Consider the following 23,175-nt stretch of genomic DNA (forward strand, 5'->3'; position numbering starts at 1 on the left):
AGTAGGAGCAGAATTCAGGATACCTCTGCCCTTTTTCTTGGTTTACATGCCTTATTTGCTAGACTCCAGGACATATTCTAAACATTTTAAATTTCTGTTGCCAAGTCTTGCCTCTCACTTCTGAAGATTCAACTTATCGTCCTTATAGATACTAGTGGACTCTTGGTCCCTCAGAATTGTAAATGTAAATATAAATTCTTATACAAATATGTGAGCATTTAAGATTTTCCAAAATAATGTCACTATCAAAAAGGAAATTAGGAAGAAAATAGTATTTCTTCATGTCTACACAATTTTCTCTATCCTGCTTAGGTATTAAAGAGCATTAACCTGATATTAAAAAGCTAAAAATTACTTTAATATCTGACTAATGATATTTTAATAGATTTTCTACTTACTTTCCCCTAGCTCTCCCTCATCTTCAAGACCCTTAAAATTGATTTATATCACATAAATGCCCTCATGTGCAATAGAGATGAGAACACTAGATAAAACCTAAGATCAAATTTGGTAGAATATCTCCAGAAGATATCCCCAGATTGAAGGTTATTTGCTCACAAAAAGAAATTATGTTTTTAAAAGTTGGTTGAAGTACACTTTTTATTTTGAAATTTTCTTGATATAGAACTGTAACTATGAAATACAAAACTAAGGGGTTAGTCAGTATTAGATTTGGGCATATGAAAGGAATTATTTTTATAAAAAAGTTATTTTTTCTATCCTATCTTTGCAAAGCAGAGGTGATGTTTCACTGAAAAAGAAATAAAAGAAAAAAAAAACACCAACAACAAGAGCTGTCAGCTTGTACAAATGTTCCTGAATTATATTATGGATACTTCCTCATTCCCAGGGGTTCATAAGCAACCGGAGGGGAAGAGATATGCTTGTCTTGAGACATTTCTGCCTCCCACTCCCAGCCCCAAATGTTTAATAAAATAGACATAAGAAAACATGCTATTTTATTTGAAGTGAGTGGAAAAAAAAGCACTGAACTTTTTTTTTTAAATATACAATCTCATTATGCCTGTTTGTTTGCTCTTTTCATAAGAGTCCAGCTTCCCAATCTTGTTATCTGAGAAATAGTGAAAACAGGTTACCCGGGATTTGATCCAATGGAATTGTACTGTTCAGCATTTCCTTTTTTTACAGTACATTATAATGATAATTCTTGCTCTGAAGGGTCAGCACATACCTTTACTAGATTCTGAGTTATGTCCAGTACCAGTAAACAAATGTCAAGTCTCTAGCTATGTTGGAGACATGCAGTAACTCTCAATTAATGAATCAAATGAATCAATTAATGAATCAAAACCACAAATTTTCTGATTATTTTAAGAAATATGATGGCCATGTTCTTTATGTAATCAACCTTGTAGGAAATCTTGTAGGAGAAGGGACTTCTAACTGGTCCTCTTCTCATCTATATTTATCATCTCTATCAATTCAGGCTTATATTGTACAACAGTGACCTCACTGTGCACTTGCCTACCTAGAAACCTTTTCCTAGCTCTTTAGACGTGACAAAGTTTCACAGTTTTATTAGGACCCCTAAGCAAAATAACAGTGTAATGCATTAAACTATGAACAATAACAATAAAAATAAAAAATGCTCTAGAAGAATGAATTTTCCTGAAACTGTCACACAGGTTTTCACTTTCACAGATATTAAGCAGCCACATTTTTTTTTAGCTGATATATAGAGAGGACCACTTATTACTCATTTGTGCTATTTTCTTTAAACGTTATGCTGCCTGTGACATTGCCTTTCTTCATATATAAACTGATTCAATTGCTTTATTCCATTTTTTCTGGACATGGCTAGTGGGAGTGGGGAACAGGAAAAAGGGTCTGGTAGTGATTATTTTTCAAGATGTTGGGAACATTCAGACCAATTCTTTTAAAAAAAGACAAGCACTCCTAGGTGTTACACATAATCAATACCAAGATACCAAAGAAATATCAAAGGCTTTTTAAAATAAGATCAAGAATGATGTGCCCAATAGAGGAAAAAGTAGGCCCAAATCTTCATCACATCAGATCAGGCCCCTAGTTCCTTAATAAGACTCCTAAACTACAAGAAATAAAAATCAAGAATTAACACATGGAATAGACTCAAACCGAAAAGCTTCTTCTCAGCAAAAGAAGCAATCCATAAAATGAAGAGAGAGCCTACATTTTGGGAGCAAATATTTGCCACACACACATCAGATAGAGCACTAATCTCCAGGATATATAAAGAACTCAAAAAAAACTTAACACCATAAAAAATCAAACAACCCAATCAATAAATGGGCTAAGGAGCTGAACAGACACTTCTCAGCAGAAGATATATAATCAATTGACAAATATATGAAAAAATATTCAAATCACTAGTAATTAGAGAAATACAAATCAAATCTATTCTAAGATTTCATCTCATGCCAGTAAGAGTGGCAGTTATCAAGAATACAACAATAAATGTTGGCAAGAATAGGGGGGAAAGGCACACTCATATGCTGCTGGTGGGACTACAAATTGGTGCAACCAATCTGGAAAGCAGTATGGAGATTCCTTAGAAAACTTGGAATGGAACCACTATTTGACTCAGCTATCCCACTCCACAATCTATACTCAAAGGACTTAAAATCAGTGTACTATACTAATGCAGCAGCATCAATTTTTATAACAGCTCAATTTATAATAGCTAAACTGTGGAAGTAACCAGATGCCCTTTAATAGATTAATGGATAAAGAAACTGTTGTATATATATAAACAATGGAATTTTTTATTTAATTTATTTTTTTATTTATTTTTTGTTTATTTTACTGGACAAGGGCCTCATGAACAGCCCCTTTTTATTTATTTATTACTCAGCATTAAAAGAGAATAAAACTATGGCATTTGCAGGTAAATTAGTAGAGCTGGAGAATATTATGCTAAGCAAAGTAAGCCAATCTCATAAAACCAAAGGCTGAATGTTCTCTCTAATATGTGGCTACTGATCCATAACTGGGGGGTGGTGGTGGAGAGGTGTGGAAAAAATGGAGAAACTTTGATCGGACAAAGAGGAGAAAGGGGTAGGGAGGGTGCATGGGGGCAGGAAAGATGGTGAAATAAGATGGACATCATTACCCTTGTTACACGTATAAATGTACATATGGTGTAATACTACATCATGTACAACCAGAGAAATGAGAAGTTGTGCTGCAATTATGTACAATGAATCAAAATGCATTCTGCTGTCATATATACCTAATTAAAATTAATTGATTAATTAATTTAATAAATGAACAGTACCTTTTCATTGAAGAAGCTCTTCCCATTGCCAAGCATGCTCTTTCTATTTATCATAATACTCAGGCCATTTTGAAAACAATTCTTCTGCTCATAGGAAAAGGAAATACATTCAGTTCACTCCAATAAAAAAGAATTTATTATAAAATTACATGTGAAGATGCAAGGGTGACATAACAGATCACATGGGAAACTGTGATGAAGGACAAAAACTTGTTTTGCAAGTACTGCTTGATGCTCTGTCCCTATTTTTCTCTACAGATTTGCTCAAGTTACCACTTTCCTACCAAATAGCTTTCTTAAAACTTTGCATCTGTACAGAATCATCATGATGTGCTGAACTGTCATGTCTACAGACCTCTCATTTATGCTTCTTATAGACCAAAACTTAACCTAGAGATTAGGTTAAGTGACTTTACTTTTAAACTTTTTTTTTCAGGTACCGAATATTGCACAGCTTAAGGACATTTTATTGATTAATTCTAATAAATCATAGTCTGATAGCTGCAGCCAGTATACAAGAGGATGATCTCAGGGAATTAGTGTTGGCAAAATTTATGTTTTATTAATTGAGAATGGACAGAATAGGATAGGGATCATAACCATATATTGCTCTACTTTATGTTAAAATATAATTATTAAATAAAAGACCATGACTGAAAAGAGGTTAGACAAAGGCATAATTCATAGGAATTTGTAATGACATCAATGTGAAAATAATAAAAGAAAGATACATTTATGAATAACTTATATATTTTGGGCTTTGTTTCTGCAAACATGATGGTAACATTCATTGAGATAAAAAAAAAATCCAGGATTGAAAAACTTTTGGAGGTGAATTAGGGAATAACACTAAGTTCAAGTATGAGAATGTTGAATCTTATAAATATAGGTGATAGAGCAGGGATGTTTAACTAGCAATTGCATATATTCATATAACATAACTGGATCTCTTTTTTTTTTTTTTGTACCAGGAATTGAATTCGGGGGCACTTGACAACACAGCCACATCTCCAACCCTATTTTTCATTTAATTTAGAGATATGTTCTCACTGAGTTGCATACTGCCTCATTGTTTTGAGGCTGGCTTTGAACTCACTATCCTCCTGCCTCAGCCTCCTGAGCTACTGGGATTACAGGTGTGCACCACTGCACCCAGCTCATATCTGGAACTTAAAAAGAAATCTAGAATAAAAACAACAATTTTGTGTATGAAAGTAAAATTAAAACCTGTAGTAAAAATAGGTATAATTTGTACACTGTACAGATTTAGCAGTGAGTGCAGAAGGCTAAGGGTTATTGAGACAATCAAATGTTATGACTAAAAAGTTTTTGTAAGGGAGGTCAGAAAACAAGAGAGTGGAATATAGACACCCTGAACTCACGTGTTCTCCAAAAGAACCAAATCAGCAGATGTGTAACTTACATATTGAGGTGAGGGGTACTGGAGAACACTGAAATTCAACAGTAGCAAAAATGGAAACTGTAAAGTTCAGCAATCTGGAATAGCAGTTTAAGGAGATAAACAAAACATCCCAGAATCTTGTTCAGGACTCCACTGACAGTGGATGGGTCATCTCCCCTCTTTAAACATAGCGGTGACAGAGTCACAGAAATAGACTATCAGTGCAGATAGCTATTGGAAAGTTTTTGGCCTTTGCAGCCTTTCATACTAAATAAATAAAGAGGCCTGAAATCTGCTATCAATCTGGCTTTGGAAAAATACTTTACCTCATCTCAATATGAATCCCCAGGATGTTTTTTCCAGGAACCATCTGGAGAAGGGACCAATTGTTCAAATTTGGAATGTGCTGGAGGTCAGAAACCCCTGAATATTCCCATCTCACACTATGGTGCATGGGATGCTATTCTCATTAATGAGGGGGAATGGTCATCCTTTCCTCTGAGATCAGGGATTTGGCCATTCTCATGAATTTATCCAAGCAGGCCTCACCATCCCTCTTCCATTTTTTGCATGGGATTATCTTGCTAACAAGACAGAGCATGAACCACAAGGATCTACTGCTCCCCCATGCACACTGGCATGCCAGGGCCCTGTTTAGCAACAATGTGGATCTGGCTGTTACTCTACCCCAAAGGCACACAGCCCAAGAAGCGCTAGATAGAAATTTTGTGCAGTGCTAGCCATATTCTGCGTGTTTGTTCTTGTTTGCACTTCAGCAGACAGGAATTATGCCTAGCTCCAGGTACAACCTACTCCTGATTAATTGATGGTAAGTACAAAACCCCAAGGTGTTAGCCTGTCCTAACCCATGAAGAGCCAGTGGGATTCTAATAACTTGCTCCTGGGCAGGCATGCTACAGTGGAGGTAGAGTAGGATAACACAATATTTCCCTCTTTCATACACAGTTCCCTTGTATGGTTGTCCCTGTACTTTTTCTGATCACATATTGCTGAGATGACTGGGTGGAATTGCCATGGGGGAGTTGCTGTGATTACTGCTCACTCAACTCCTCCTGAAACATCTAGATCTGTTGCAGTACGGGATCAGAGAAAAAGCACTTCAGTCTGCTCATCATAACTCAGTACCAAGACTCATTCAAGTAACAGATCCAATATCAATAGCACCTAAAGAAACCCATGACCCAGTAAGGCCCATTCCCACCTATTGTAGGATTAGCCATGTTGGATATATTCCACACACTCTTCTAGCTACACTGTAACTGCATGAATTGCTAGAGGGTCCCCACTCTTGCATAACCCCCAGAGAAAGTGGGTCTCTCCAACTCTGATGTGGTACATGCTGGGTGTAACTGCACTAATTAAAGCAAGAGAAGCTATGGGAAGATTATACTATACTATCAAACTAGAAACAAATTCCCATTACATAACAAATCAACATCCCAAGACATATCTTTAGGAGAATGAGCCTTCTAAGCAGGTCATCCCATAAAAAAGAGTAGAGATATCCATTTCAACAAATGTGCCACTCTCAACATAGGAACACAAAAAATGTGAAAAAAAAAAAAAAAAGGTAATGTGAGATGCCCTAAAGTCCATAACTCTCTAGTAACAGATTCCAAAGAAATCAAGTGGGTGAAATGCATACTAAAGAATTCAAAAGAATAATTCTTAAAAAAGTTCAATGAGATTCAAGAACATAGTGCTAAATTAGGAAAAGAATTCAGAATATAAATGGTAAATTTTTAAAAAATTACAGAGATCTTAAAAAAAATCAACCAGAAATCTTGAAAATGCATATTTCTATAATTTAGATTAAGAAAAAAAAATAAGTTGCTTCAACCACAGTCAAGCAAGAGCAAGAGGAAGAGAAGGAAGAGAATAGTAGTATCAGAGCTTGATGATATGTCTTTTGAAATAAAGGCAAATAGAAAGAAAGGTGATGAGAAAAGGAAAGACAGTAGAATGAATTTGATATAACTTTCCTGTGTGCATATAAGAATATACCAGAGTGAATCTCACCATTGTGTGCATCCATAGGAAATTAATTAAAAAAAATAACTATGGGTAAATTGCAGAAAGATCAATATAGGGAAGGGAGTGGGCGTGAATAGGGAAGGGAAAGAAGAAGCACTGGGGACTGAATTAAATCAAGATGATTTTGTAATTATATCAAAATGAATTCTTCTATCATGTATAACTAAAAAGAACCAATATAAAATAAAAGAGAAAAAAGAAGAAGAACATACAAGATCTTTGGGACACTATTATAAGATCAAACATCCAGATCATCAGCATACCTGAAAGGGAAGAAATAAAGGTTAAAGACATAGAAAACTAATTCAGCTAAATAATAGCAGAAAGTATTTCTAAACTTAGGAAAGAAATGGACCTCCAGACAGGATGCCTTTAGAATAACAAGTAGATAGGTCCAGGAAAGATCCTCAGCATGACCTAATATAGTCAAACTTTCAAAAGTAGAGAGGAAAAATAATTTTAAAATCTGCAGGATAAAGGTGCCAAATCATATTTAAGGGCCACCCTATAAGATTAAACAGATTTTGCAGCAGAAACCCTACAGACTAGAAAGGCACAAAATGGTATATTTCCAGTAGCAAAAGAAAATAACTGCCACCCACCCCCCCAAAAAAAATAAGTTGCCTCAACTATTCTTAAGTCCCTAGTGCTTCCAATTCCCTTCCCTATTCTCTCCCCCCTCGATTTTTCTCTACTCTACTAGTCTTCTGTGCTTTATAGATATCCATAAGGTAGAATTCACTGTAATATATTTGTGTATGTACATAGTACAATTTGATCAATTTCATTCTGTACTTGTTACCTGTTCCCATAATCCTCCTCCTTCTCAATTCCCTTCTGTAGTCCACTGATCTCCCCTCTATTTTCCTGGAATCTCCCCTACCCTACTTTTCCCTATACTTTGATCCACCTTCTGCATATGAGAAAAAGTACTAAATCCTTGACTTTCTGAGTCTGACTTATTTTACTCAGCATAAATATTCCCAAGTTCCATTTATTTACCAGAAAAATACTATAATTTCTTTCTTCTTTATGACTGAGTAAAATCCATCATGTATATAAGTCACATTTTTTTTTTTAAATCAATTCGTCTGTTTATAGGCACCTGGGCTGATTCTTTAACTTAGCTACTGTGAACTCTGCTGCTATAAACACTGATGTGCCTGTGTTATTACAACTTGCTGATTTAATTCTTTTAGATAAGCTTCAAGATAAAATTCACTGTGGCATATTTGTATATGTTCATAAGATACATTGTTCGGTTTCATTCTGCCATTTCTTTTTTTTCCATTTTTTTCCTCAGCCTTCAATCTTCTTCTTCTAGTCCACTGATCTCTCTTCTACTTTCCTGATATTTATTTACACCTCCAACACATTTTTTCCTCTCATTTTGGTCAAGATTACATGTATGAGAGAAAATATTCCATATTTAGTTTTGTGAGTCTAACTTATTTCCCTTAGCATGATGTTTTCCAGTTTTATCCATTTACCAGATATGCCATAATTTTATTCTTCTTTATGACTGAGTAAAAGTTCACTGAGTATACCACATTTTATTGATTCACTCATCTGTTGACAGGTATCTGTGATGAATCCATAACTTGGCCAATGTAAATTTTGTTGCTATAAACATTGATGTGTCTGTATCATTGAAGTAGGCTGATTTTAATTTTTTTTGGATAAATATCAGAAACTGGGATAACTGGTTAATATGGTGGTTTTATTCCTAGTCCTTTGAAAAATTTCTATACCACTTCCCAAAGTGGTTATACTAATTTGCAGTCCCATCAACAAGGTATGAGTGTTCTTTTCTCCTCAGATCCTTGCTAGCATTTATTATTTATTCTTAAGGATTGCCATTCTAACTGGAGTGAGATAAAATTCCGGTGTGGTGGACATTATTACCCTATATACATGTATGATTATGCTACTGGTGTGACTCTGCACCAGGTACTGCCAGAGGAATGAGAAGTTATGCTCCATTTGTGTACAATGTTGTTAAAGTATGTCAAAATGCAGGTATGACTAATTAGAACAAATAATAAACAAATAAACAAGAAAAATAAATAAATAAAAGCTGCATATGACAAACCCAGAGTCAACATCATACCAAAATGGGACAATACCAGAAGAATTTCTGTTAAGATCAGAAGACAAGGATATTCACTCATAGCTCTTATTCAATGTAGCTCTAGAAAGTTAAGCCATAACAATTAGACAAGAGAAAGAAATAAAAGACATGCAAATAGGAAAGAGAGAAGTCACATTATCTCTGTAGATGATATGGTTCTAAAAAGAGAAAAACCTAAAAACTCCACTGAAGTACTATTAGAACTGATAAACAAATTCATTAAAGTGAAAGCATACATGACATGTACATACTCTTCTCAAAAAATACCAATAGCCATTAAGTATACATCTTAAAAATGCTTAATATCATTATCCACCAGTGGGATGTAAATCAAAACCACAATAAATCACCTACTTACCTCAGTTATAATTCTACTGTCAAAAATTTCCAAACTAACAATGTTCATAAGGATGTGGAGAAAATCAAACTATATACAGTGTTGGTGGGAATGTGAAGTCAGTATGGCATTTTCTAAAAAAATTAAAATTTTTATCATATGGTCCAGCTACCTAGTCCAGTGTATAAATCCAAAGGAAATGAAGTCAGCATACAAAACAGATACACAAATATCCCTGTTTATAGCAGTGCTATTCAAGATAAGTAAGATGAGGAATCAACCTAGGTGCCCATGAGCAGATGAAAGCATAAAGAAAATATGGTATGTATACTCACAATGAATTATCATCAGCCACAAAGATGAATTAAATCTGTCCTTTTCTATAAAATAGTTATAAATGGAGAACATCATATTTAAATCTGACTTATTTCTGTGCCATGTCAGATATGAGTAGGAATTTGTTCTTTAGTGTGGGAGATCATCAGATAGAATTTAAGAGTGGGCAACTTGAAAGAGAGAAAATTAATTTTTAAATTAAGTAAACATAAGTTAAAAATGGGCCAGATGGAAAAATAGAATGTTGAAAGGAATAAAATGAGAGTAAAGTCAGATAACCACCAAGTAAGAGGAGAGCTGTCTTCTGAATGTCAATTCCAAAGTGAGAAAGCCCTGTGCTGATGGTATCAGGGCAAACAATTATAGGTTGGAAACCTTGCTTCCCAGCACATCATTTTGAGAAATCTCTAATGGGTGGGATCTTCCACTTCAGGTAGGGATATATTATGAAGATTTCCAAAGCACTGTACTTGGTAGAACACAAAACACTGTTAGCCTGTGACTCATTTTCAAAGGAAACTCAAGACCTGATCTGTAACATTTCACTGTAAATACTGTTTTATCTTGAGTGGATGAATACATTCCTCTGTATCTGGAAAGGAGTCTTCTCAGTCATGAAGTGGCCATTCCTTACCCTTCTTGCAGCTGAAATGTGATCTTTTTCTATGCAGTTTTTTCATTTTCTAAGCAATTGCTCTCTGTGAATGAGTCATCAGTTTGGATGTCTGTTTTCTTCCTGGCACTTGGCAATCATTTTTTTCTTTTAACTGGGGGTTGAACCCAGGATTGTTAACCACTGAGCCACATCCCTGACTTGCTGAGGCTAGTTTTGAACTTGTGATTCTCCTGCCTGCCTCTCAAGCTACTGGGATACAGTCTTGTGCTGCTGCACCTGGCACTTGACAACCTTCTTATCTTCTCCTCTACATCACAGAGTCCACAAGAAAGGAATCCAATCTTATTCATCATTTCCATCCTAAGTGATCACTAACAAATAATAATGTAGGGCAAAGGATTTGGGATTTGATTCTACATGGCTCACTAATAAAAACAAATTACTTCCTCCAGTCTTTCTCTCCAACTGAAAATTAGGAAATGACCAGTTGTACCTCTCTCTTGCGTATTTGACTTATTCTTTTGCTACAGGTCTGAGCATTTACCTAGCTAGGAATGTTGCAGTTATTTCTCATGGACTACAGACAGCATCATAAATGTGCTGATTAAAGGATGCCTGCTTAACGTCAACGTTAATCATTTAAGCGAAATGAACTAAATGCAGAAGCCTTAACTTTATTTGTAATTAAAAAGACTAGGAAGCTGTGAATTTGGGTTCTACATATCTGCAATAAAACAGCTCTAGGCCTACAATTAAGTCATTTGATTGTGCTTCATGGAAAGAAGCTGCATAAAGAATGAAAAGCAATTCTGAAAGCATTCGGGCCTTTCTAATAAACTGTAAACCACACTCTCACTGCAAAGTCCTAAGTCCACCCGTGAACCAGCAATTCTCTCCATAGCATTGTTTCCAGATGTGTTTGAAATGGCAGCCTTGCCTCTTATATTAACCAGGAAAGCATACAATTTCATGTCATCTTATCATGGCAGAGTGAAAAAAACATCTTTAACTTCAAGATTTAAGAAATTAAAAAAAAAAAGATTAATGTAGAAGGGAGATAAGAAGATTTAAATGAAATGTACACTATTTTGAAATGCGTCCTGTACTCAGCCAATTTATAGTTTAAACTATGCTTCTTTGCATGAGACAGAAATAGAAGCTTAAAACATATGAAGAAGGGAATAATTATAGTCTGAAGAAATTAATGAACTAAGTAGAATAAGGTAGAGGAACAAAAGAAAAGAGATTGCCTTTTAAAACTAAAAGAGAGATAGCTAACTCAATTTGGGGCAATCAGCAAAGATTTCTTAGAGGGATAGTATTGAGTAGAGAGAAGATGCATCACATAAGAGACTAAGAAATGTGAGATTATGCAAATTCACTAAAAATAAGAACTAACAGTGTACTGAGGTCTTATTATGTTCTTATCACTATTTGAATGCCTTAACAGGAAATATCTAAATTAATTCCAGTAACAACATTTTGAGGTAGGCATTTTCACTATCTTTATAGCATAAAAAGGCAATTAGATATTATATAATTTATCTGAGATCACCTATCTAAAACTCTATTATTTGAATCCATGCTATTTATTGACAAACAGTCTAGTAGGAACTTTGCAGAAAATCCTTCTTTAATCTACTGGTACTTAATTTGGGTGAATGTCCTTCTTCTCTTCTGTATCTGAAGACTCATGATCACCACTAGAAACTGGTGGAGCTAGGGTTGAGATTCATTTTTGTTCACATTTTCTACATTCTTCCATTTGGTCTTTGGTCTTTCCAGAAGTGATTTACTCTATGTTTATTTCTTTAGTTGCTTAAGAAAAAAATTATAGTCAGGTATTTCTTCTGTTAGTATGTTTAAAATGTTTTAATGATATCTGTCCTCTCCACACATGTTGACTCTTCTCAGACTGTTTTATTATTTTTTTAATTGTTGTATTTCTTGCCCATTACCATCATCTGCCAAACTTCCTATTTTGGTGAAACCTCTAGAAATCTGTGACATCTGACTCAGGCGTTAACTTATTTTCAATTTTAGAAGGATTCAGATTCTAAGTTATTTTTAGAAAATATGTAGAACATAGATTAGTTTATTTTTTAGAACAAATAATGACAACTACCAAAATTATAATCACTTTTAACTTTTTATTTCAATTTTGGGGGTAAATGTAGCATTTTTATTTAAAATAAATAAATAAATAAATCCTTGCTCTGTAATATTTTTTAACTTTTTATTTCAAATTTTGGGGTAAATGTAGCATGTTTATTTAAAATAAATAAATAAATCCTTGCTCTGTAATATTTTTTCATCATTGGATGATTCATTTCAAGTCAGTAGTTACAATTTAATAAATGAACTATTAAGTTTGACCTAAATTTTACATAATTCTACAAGTTGAGAATATATCAATTATTAGATATAAAAATTAGTTTAATTCTAAATAGAGAAGTTATTGAGAATGAATTACTTATAGTGGGCCATTGTTTTTTATGCATCTAAATGTAACATAAAATACCTCCAGTTACATTAATTATAATAATTTGGGTAAATATTTTGCCAACCTTAACTGTCTCAAATACAAAGTTTTCCCTTAACTTTAGGATTTACTGACTTACATATCTTGTTTTTTCTTTCTTTCTTTCTTTCTTTCGTTCTTCCTTTCTTTTCTTTTTTTTTTTTTTTTTTTGTATCTTGCAGGTTTTTAACTTAGATCATAAATGATTTGGTTTTCTTAGTCCCACTCCAGAATTATTATATATGAATGATTCAGATCTTCACTTCCATGAAGTTAACGCCAGTTTCCATTTAAGCATAAGCATTTTTCTCCTATTTCCTCTATCCCACTTGTAAATGCAGAACAAAAATCCACCATTCATTACTTATCCAACAGGGTCCGTGGAAGAAGGTAGCAATGATGTACTCATGATCTAGTTAATAAAGTGTTATAATTGTTCTTTGGAACATATATTCCTTTTCTACCAATTTGCATGACATTTCTATTTCTATATCACCTGCCTTTTATTCCTCAATTTCCCAACATCTCAAAGGCTATTCAATTCTAGAATGTTGATCACTTGACCTAGAATTAATTTTCTCCTTCTGTAAATACAAATTTATTTTCTGGTAACTAAAAATTTCCCTTGACATACACATTATAAAGTACATTATTATGAAACAAAGGGTGCTGCCTGCTCAAATGCACTCTGAACTCTTTAAGCAAAAGAACTGTATCTTTTATTTCTATTTAGTCTTCCAACATCAATTCATCATTTCCAGTTGCCATTCTGAATTATGTATATTTTGGAAGCAACCATGTATATTTTGAAGGTTATTTTTTTGTTACCATAAATACTGAAGAATGTACTAGCAAAAGTAATTTGCAATACTCTCCACTCCATGTGCACTTCCAAGTATCTCAAACTTCCAGCTGTGAGTATAATACTTCCCAGCATGTCAAACTCTAATTTCATCTGAAACATATAACAAAAAGTTACCTTTAGTATACTCAAACACAACTTTCAAAGCTAGACAAAAGCACATTTTCAGAGCACTATACATGTGATATTAATTTTATGTATTTTTTTCTAAACTGGTTAAATATGTACAGGGACCAGTTTATGCTCTTGAGAATCATTAATTATTTTTTTCTCACAACTACTCTATTTACTTTATATGATAGTTATTCTTGGTTTAAGCCTGATTGGGATATTTACTCCAGAGGGAGTTAATGAATTATCCAAGAGAGTGCAATAAGTTAGAGTTGCATTATGAGTCTGAATTCAGAGTTTGTATTTCCACAACTACTCTTTTCTTGTAGCTTTTTTATATTAATATTGTATATTTATGAAGGTTTGATGTCACCATTGTGCTGCTGCAACTGAAATACCTGATAAGATATTTCAATAAAACTTAGAGAAGGAAAAATTTAGAGGTCAGTCCTTCATGGGCTCAGTCTATTTCTTTGGGCAGCATATCATGTTACATGAATTCAGAAGCTTTTGGAGGACACCTCTTATCCAAACTATAACAATTAGTTAATACTTTTAAGCAAACTCTTAGATTATGATTGAATCATTTTGCTACTCTTTTGAATGCTAGAAAATCTATGCTTGACTTTTCCTGAGAATAATAACATACAGGAATAAAAACTTTGAACCAATTGATGTTATTTCATCCCAAACAATTTAATCTTATAGATAATAAGTTTTATTCTGACTGCCTGCACTATTAAAATGAGTGTCAGGCCTAAATGTGTGCATTTCTCAGCACATATTTAGCACATATTTCTTCTAAGGAGCATAAAGCCTCATGACTATGAAAGCATTGCCCCCCAAAAGATGCACATTGGACAAAATATGCTAAGCAGGGAATCAAATAAATTGAAAATTTTTGAACTATAGAGGGCGGGGATAAAAGTAATCCCAGAAAATTTAAAAAATGTTTCATAATTTTTTCAAAAATTTAAAGAATCTGTGAATTTGTAATTTTGATTAGTTCAGAGATTTACTGCCCATTCATTTTCCCCAGCTGTTAATACTTCTTCCCTTACTTATTTTGGGAAAAAAAAATTGACAGAAATAATCTGATTAAATATAGTGAGAAAGATATTTAAAACTATATGTATGAGTTGATTATATAATTTTATAGTTAAAAACATTAAACAGAAAAAAATATCTAAAATCTCTGAGAAATAAGATTTAGAAAGTTGGATAACTGAATTCAATGACAGAAATGGTTCATTGTATCATCTATATTCAAATACTATATGAATGTACAATTATCTATAACAAAATATTCACCTTATGACAGCATAATGTTATTATAAAATCTTGCTTATATCAATTATTATTTTTTGAAAAAAATAGAAATAGAAGGGGACTTCAATAAAAAGGAAAATATAGCATATATCTGAATAAGAAGTTAATATTTTCTTTTGACATTTGAGTAAAAAATTCTACCAATATCTTTATTAATAGAGTCATAATACTTTGTATCCACTATTATATGAATTTCCGAAAAACAACAGTATAATCAATCTAATTTTAGAAATTAATTATTTTTAACCCTCCTGGCCCACAGATGTTTCATTAAATTTTTTTTGGTAATAAGTATGTAGCAAATAATTTAATATAGTAAAATAAATCATATATACATGACCAACCTGTTAGAACAATTGAAAAAATATGTAAGTAGGCAATTTTTTAAAAAATATGGAAATTAAAGCTGTGTCTTTATTTTTTTAAAAAAGTTAGCTGTATCTTATTTGTAAAGAACACTGTGGAACTCCTCAGTAAAGATTAGTATGCAATGGAATATGCATTCACGTATACCAATCTAGAGACCAAACTGGCATGAGACTTCAGGAAAGCAAATTAGCAAGATACATTGAGCTTAAATATATTTGAGCTATGAAAAAGGAGGCTAATCTAAGGAATAGTATTAACCAGAGAGGCCCACAAGTAAATGGCTATCTTTTCCTTTTCATTAGAATTTAGAATTAATTCCAAAAGTATATGTACTTCAGGTATCACAAGAAGTGGGTTTTTAAAATTTGACCATAGTCTTATTTGTCTTTAATCAAACCTTCAATCTTTACATGAAATAAAAATTCACTGCCAGACAACATGAAAAAAAGCAATCAGCAGGAATACAAAGTTAAATTCACAAGCACCATATAAACTTAATTAAACCTTTAAATTACTACTTGAGGAGCGGATATTCTCTAGGCCCATGGATCTTGCTCAAGAATTCAGAAAATTCATTGTATCTGTATGCTTACAATAGCTTCATTTTTTCAAATGTATTCAATTGACAAATATATGAAGAGTAAATAAATAGAAATGTCATTGTTCAATAACTTTCCATATTTAGTTCTTTTTCATTCTCTCTATAACCTATGAAGATATGTCGTGGGGGGACACATGCATATGGCACATGTGTGAATTTTGTAATCATAGGTGATAAAATGGAAATCAGTAAGGAAGAGTTTATGGATTGCTTTCAGTTTCAACTAAAAGCTTGTGATTTCTTATCTATAAGTGATAGAGGTTCAAAGATGTTTGAAAAGGAAATCCATGAGGATAAGTCTTTAAAAAGAAAGTTATTCTGGCAGTCAAATATAAACATCAAAACAGAAAATTTTATTTCACTCATTTATTGAAAAACTGCATTTCAAAAACTTAGTTAATGAAGAGAGTTTTCTAAGATCTAGTAAAATATGAGAAAGAAATAAAGTTGTTGATCTATTTATTTTAATATAAAGAGAATTATAGTCATTCGTGTACAGTGGTGAGTCCATAATCCCAGCTGCCTGGAAGTCTGAAGCAGCAAGATTCTGAATTCAAGGCCAGAAATTTGAAGTCAGCCTGTGCACTATAGTGAGACCCTATCTCAAAAAATAAACGAATAAATAAGTAACAGAATTATACTTAATAAAACACAAAAATGAGCATATGTTATACTAGGTAGTGATATATAAAAGAAAACCAAATAGGATTAAGGCACAGACAGTAAGAGGGTGCTATTTTATTTAATGGAAGATTCCCTTTAACTAGGTCCCTTTGAAACAAAGAAACTTAGTTCAAAATTATGGAATAATCACATGGATATCTCTGTGAAAGAACAAGCAAAAGTGTTATCATTGGGGTATCCATTGGGTTCTAGGGCCTTGGTGTCCCACACAAAGAACTGAACAAGACATGTAGCAGTAACAGGCAAAGTGAACATTTATTGAAGGTGAAGGTGAAAGTAGCACTTGGTAAAGTAGAGCAGAGTGCACCAGCAAGAGAAAGAGGCTCAAGGCCTGGATGTCTTCTTGTCTTATATGCTAGGCTTTGAGGAGTTTTCTTCCCTATGTGGACTTGATTGAAAACCTTACCCCATTTTTTCCCATTGGTCACCTTATGGTACCTGATTGGAATACTGTCCACTTTACTCCCTTTGGTTATTTAGAATATCCAACCTGTGATGGGAATTATCATGCTGATGGGACTTGATGACTCATCTTCCTGTCTTGTTCTGTAGCTGCATTGCTCTTACACCTCACCTAGAATACCATGACATCCCTAATAAAAGAAACTTAGGTTTGGAACATGAGTGGGAATTTTAAGAAAAAGCATGAGTAAAGTGGATGGTGAGTGGTTGAGAGGGTGTATCTGGAAGAGAAGGGCATTTGAATCAATGTACTAATTAAGGAGATCTGCCCTCCCCCAGTGTGGGCAGCTCTATCCAATTTGCTAAGGTCTTAGAACACAAAAGTAGAAAAAAAGCAAACTTTCCCTCTGTATCTTCTGAAGTGGGGCGCCTATCTTCTCTCATCATTGGCCTGCAGAGTCTAGGAATTTTAGTGCCTCCCCCCGACCCCCAGATTCACAGGTCTTTGTACTGAGCCACTCTATTGGCATCTCTGATCTTTCATCTTTCAGATAAAACAGTGTGGGAAAACAGCCCTAATAATCATATAAGCCAGTTCCCCTAGATAAACCCTAGTCATATATCTGCCAACTTGAGATAGAAATTTAGGATAAAGAAAGATAATGAGTCTCAAAGGAAATGCCCACTAGCCACTGAGAGGCAGAAAATGCAGCTGTAAATCTCAGCCACATGTCCTTAACCTGAACCCTTGTGAAATAAGGAAAATACTCAAGCACAGGGGGAAAAAAAATGTGAAATTATAACACCCCACCCTGGCTTTACCTCCAGTTCTACCTCTAATTCGTCATTTAACTATACCCCCTCTATGAAATTTGGACCCCAGACTCAAGGAGGGACTTATCACTCTCAAGATACCAAGAATACTCCCTTGAATATGGGTTCTAAATAAACCCTTGTCTATAAATTTATCTGGAATGTGCTGGAATTTTTTTCTTTTATTTATGCCAAGAATTCCATTGGTCCCTAGTTGAGTTTTCCTTCCTCTCTAGGAACTCCTCAGACTCTTCCCCAGAGACAGCTCTTCTGCCATGACTCATCCACTCATTCATCCTATCTTTCTGTTTCACTGGAAACCCCTGATAAATACAGAGAAGTAGTATGTCACGACCCCTTGCCCGCAAGGAAGACGCAACTCAGGAATCTTCTTTCAGCAGTTTATTCAGGCCCTTGATCTTTCTTCTAATCTTCTCGGATGCCCCTCCCAGCCTTAATAAAGCATCTCAAGCCCCAATGCGAAGCTGCCACTTGGAACTTTCTCATAGGGTGTTGAAAAACCATGCGCTAACTCTCCCAAATAAGGAGTTGTTTGTCACAGACCACAGCAGAGCCAGCGCCATCTTGTAATGGCGACCATAATCTGCAGAAGCGGCTCACCACAGTAGTAGAGGAAAAACAGATTACAGAATAACTTAATTCAATTATATATTTTTTTCCTTTGGGTAATAGAACACCTTTCAAAGTTTTTGGAAATCAAATTGCTATGATTTACTTACGTTTTAAGACATCATGGTCTTTCAGGGAGCAAGAATAAAAGCAGGAAAACTGGGTAAAAAAGAAATCTATATATGATGATGACTCATACTATGATGGTAGTTTTGGAGTAGTGGAAGAATATCAGACAAAGCATGCATCTTGTATAGCTGAGGTTATCAGTTTATGAGTAATGTTTGGAATATAAAACATGGAAAATAATGACATTATAGCTCTTATCAAGGTGAAATGGAAGAAGGATTTTGATATTTACTAAATAAAAAAGTGGTGTCAGGGAGGTTTATAGATAGAATTTAGAGGACTGGAATTTGGACATATTGCATACAATTTTTCTCCTAATTAGACATTGGGATAAAACCTGTAAGATCCAAGGGAAGAATGAAACAGGGCATATAAAATTCAGAGTCATCAGCATATGGATAGAATATAAAACCATTTTAGAAAATAAGATTAGCCAGAGAGAAGAGAGAAAAGAGTCAGTATGATACTTCGATACACTCAGATATTGAGGGTTTAGAGAAATGGCAATGAAACAACATGTAAAACTATATATTACCTTCTTAAAAAACGCATAGGATAGGTAAATTTATCTGAAAGCCAAATAAGTACATTATTTCAAGAAGCAACAAATCATTAATTGTTCCAGTTACCACTGAAAGAAAAAGAAAAAAGAAATAAAAATTGAATATTAAATTTTGGCAATAGACAAGTCATTTAACCCTAAGAAAAGGCATTCCAATCTTATTTTGTGAAGTTAAAAAATATGTATATATATTAGACATACAACACACACACACACACACACACACACACACACTCACGGTATGGAAAAATACAAGCATAATTCCCAATATTTTAGATATGAGAAAATACAACTTTGAACTAGAATTTTCCAACTAGAAATAAAAAAGAAGCAAAATTAAGGATAAATCTTAAAGGTAAAGTTAAGTCTTTCATCACTGTCCCAATATGACGAGCAAAATAGATCCACATGATCGATGTATTGAGTCTGGATGCCTAGAAGAAAAACAGTGCTATTAATAACAATTTATGGCCATCTTGTGTAATCATTAACTAAAACTTGGAGTGCTAATCTACCTTTAGGAAAAAAGAAATCACAAGTAACTCTATTGGTAGGAATAAGCAATTAATATTTATAACCTATAGGCTCACATGGCTTTCAAATGCTTTTATATTGATTTGATTATACAGCATTGATCTTTTATATTAATAATTAATCTAAAACAAATCCTGGTGTATCTTTTTTTAAGATGCAAATGAAGTGTAGTGTGTGTGTGTGTGTGTGTGTGTGTGTGTCCTCTCTTGATAGTGTTGGGAATTAAACCCAAGGCCTTGCCCACACTAAGCAAGGGCTCTGCCACTCTAACACTGAGTTACATTCCAAGCTCATTGATGAGTCCTTTCTTATGCAATTGACCCTAAACTAAAGTCATAGAACTGGTGCCTGCCACTGCCCAAGAATGAATAAGAAGATGGCAGATCCATGAATCAATTCAAAATTTTACACATGATCACAAAAAATAAGATTTCTATTTCCCCAGAATTTTTTACATTATTATAAATACCTGATGGTTAACTAAATCATATACTGGAGGAAAATATACATGTACCAATATAATTTTAAAATTTAAAAAAATTGAAATGTATAAGTAATGTGAATTGATGTACTTAAATGAATAATACTTTATCCATGTTATCAAAAGTGTCACAACATAAATATGCTGCAAATATGTACAATTCTTATGCTTTTGTATATCAGTAAAAAAAATTTAAAAGTAAAAAAAAAAACTTGCATTAAAAATTGAAAATTAAAAAAAAAAAGTGTTACAACAATTATGCCACTGCTTAAAATGAAATTTTGTGAATATTTCTGGTAGTGGAGTTTATTCCTAAAATACAATGACCCACAAAAAGAAAACTCTGTTCCTTTCAGGATTAATAATTCTATGTTTTATTGAAAGGAAAATTCAGAATCCAGATCAAAAGAGTTTCTGGCTAAATCATAGTTTCATATTCCTAATAGACAATAATTTATTGTTGATTTTTAGAAAAAGTTGTTTCTGTAAAAAATCAAATTTAACAAAACACATAGAAAAAACTAGGTATAATTCAAAATAATAATAAACATATCAATTTACTTTTATTTTATTTAAGAGGAAGAAAAATGAAATTTAAATTTTCACTTATTATGTACATTCATTATGTTTGGAAGAATGTGAACATCATTAGTGTCTGAACAACAAAAATGGGATATCACAGGAAACTGACAATTTGTGTCTACACAAAATATATGTTTATTCTAATTTAATAAATTTGTTGACTGTCTTAAAGAAAAAAGCCACTGTACAGACTTAATCCTTTGTTTTTCTAAGTTAAATATTCAAGACAACATTTTTTACTACAATACTATAACTGAAAATATTCAATATAATAAGAAACAAAATAGTTTATGTGCTGTGTAATCATATTAACAAACCATTTCAATGATTAATGATGATGTAACAACAGGTAGTTGGGAATGAAAATAAGCAACTGTGGGCCTGAAATCTCTACTGTTATAAGAAATCAGTTGTGGTAGATCCTCGGATTTGCAAAGCTTAAATTAAAAAAATCACCAAGAAAAAATATTCAGAGATGGATAGATGATGAAGGGAAATATCTAGGGGAGACTGATAATTAAATCAACAGATAGCTAGATAGCTTCACAGACATATTCAAATATATAACTATGGTTTAAATGTTTAAACCATGGTCATCAAATTTTATTATATTTATATTCATTTCTTATTACTGCTGTAATAAGTTTCCACAAACTTGATGATTTGAATGAGCACAAATTTATTACCTTATGGTTCTAGAGGCCAGAAAAACAAAACTCAAGTCATGGTCTTGAGATTTTGAAGGTTCCAGAGGAGACGACACTTCCTCATCTTTTCATTTTCTAGAGATGCTTTGCATGTCTTGATTGTACCTCTCTTCCAAATCTCAACCTCTATATCCATCTCTTCTCTATTCCTTCCGGCCTCTTTCTTACAAGATCTCTTGTTGTTATATTTCTGTAATATAATTTATGGTCTGGAATTGTGATGCTTTCTGCTTTGTTTTTCTTATTTAAGGATTGTTTTGGCTATTCTGAGCCACTGATTTTTCCAGATAAATTTCATGACTACTTTTTCTATTTCTGTGAAGAAGGTCATTGGGATTTTTATGGGAATTTCATGGAATCTCTTCAGCACTTTTGGTAACAGGTCCATTTTGACAATATTAATTGTGTTTATTCAAGAATATGGGATGTCTTTCCATCTTCTAAGGTCTTTTTCAATTTCTTTCTTTATTGTCCTGTAATTTACATTGTAGAGGTTCTTCACCAATTTTGTTAGATTGATTCCCAAATATTTCTCTCTTTTTTTTAATCTCTTTTTTAATTTTTTAATTTTTTTATTGTTTTTTTATTGATTGTTCAAAATATTACAAATCTCTTGACATATCATATTTCATACATTCGATTCAAGTGGATTATGAACTCCCATTTTTACCCCTCTTTTTTTTTTTTTTTTTTTTTTTGAGGCTATTTTGAATGGGATAGTTTTTTTCTAATTTTTCTTTTAGCTGGTTCATTGTTGCAGCATAGGAATGGGTGTTAATTTTGTATTCTGCTATTTTGCTGAATTCTTTTATGAATTCAAGAAGTTTTCTGGGAGTTTCTGGGTCTTCTAAACATAGATTCATGTCATCAGCAAACAGAGTTAGTCTGAGCTCTTCTTTTCCTATTTGTAGCCTTTTAATTTCTTTCTTTTGCCTAATTGTCCTGGCTAGAGATTCAAGGATTATATTGAATAGAAGTGGGGAAACTGGGCATTCTTATCTTGTTCTTGTTTTTAGCAGGAATGCTTTTAGTTTTGCTCTGTTTAAACTGGTTTTGGACTGGTTTTTGTCCTATATAGCTTTTACAATATTCAGGTATGTTTTTTCTTTCCCTATTTTTTGTAGTGTTTTAACAGGAATGGATGCTGTTTTGTCAAATGCTTTTTCTGCATATATTGAGATAATGATGTAATTCTTGTCTCTAAGTCTAGTTATGTGATAGATTACATTTATTGGTTTCCATATTTTGAACCAACCTTGCATCCCTGAGATGAAACCTACTTGATCATGGTGCACTATTTTTTAACATGTTTTTGTATGTGATTGACCAATATTGTATTAATAATTTTTTCATCTATGTTCACCAAGGATATTGGTCTGAAATTTTCTTTCTGTGGTGTGCCTTTGTCATGTTTTAGTATCAGGGTGATACTAACTTCATAGAATTTGTTTGGAAGAGTTTCCGCCTTTTTTATTTCATGGAATAAGTTGTGGAGTGTTGATACTAGTTCTTTTTTGAAGTTCTGATAAAACTCTGTTGAGAATCCATCTGATCCTGGGTTTTTCTTTTTTTTGGTAGGCTTTTGGTAGCATCTTCAATTTCCTTATTTGAAATTGGTCTGTTTAATTTTTCTATATCCTTCAATTTGGGTAGGTCATATATCTTTAGGAATCTGTCAATGTCTTCAAAATTTTGAAGCCTGTT

Source organism: Callospermophilus lateralis, chromosome 14 (assembly GCF_048772815.1).
Source record: "Callospermophilus lateralis isolate mCalLat2 chromosome 14, mCalLat2.hap1, whole genome shotgun sequence".
Classification (NCBI taxonomy): domain Eukaryota; kingdom Metazoa; phylum Chordata; class Mammalia; order Rodentia; family Sciuridae; genus Callospermophilus; species Callospermophilus lateralis.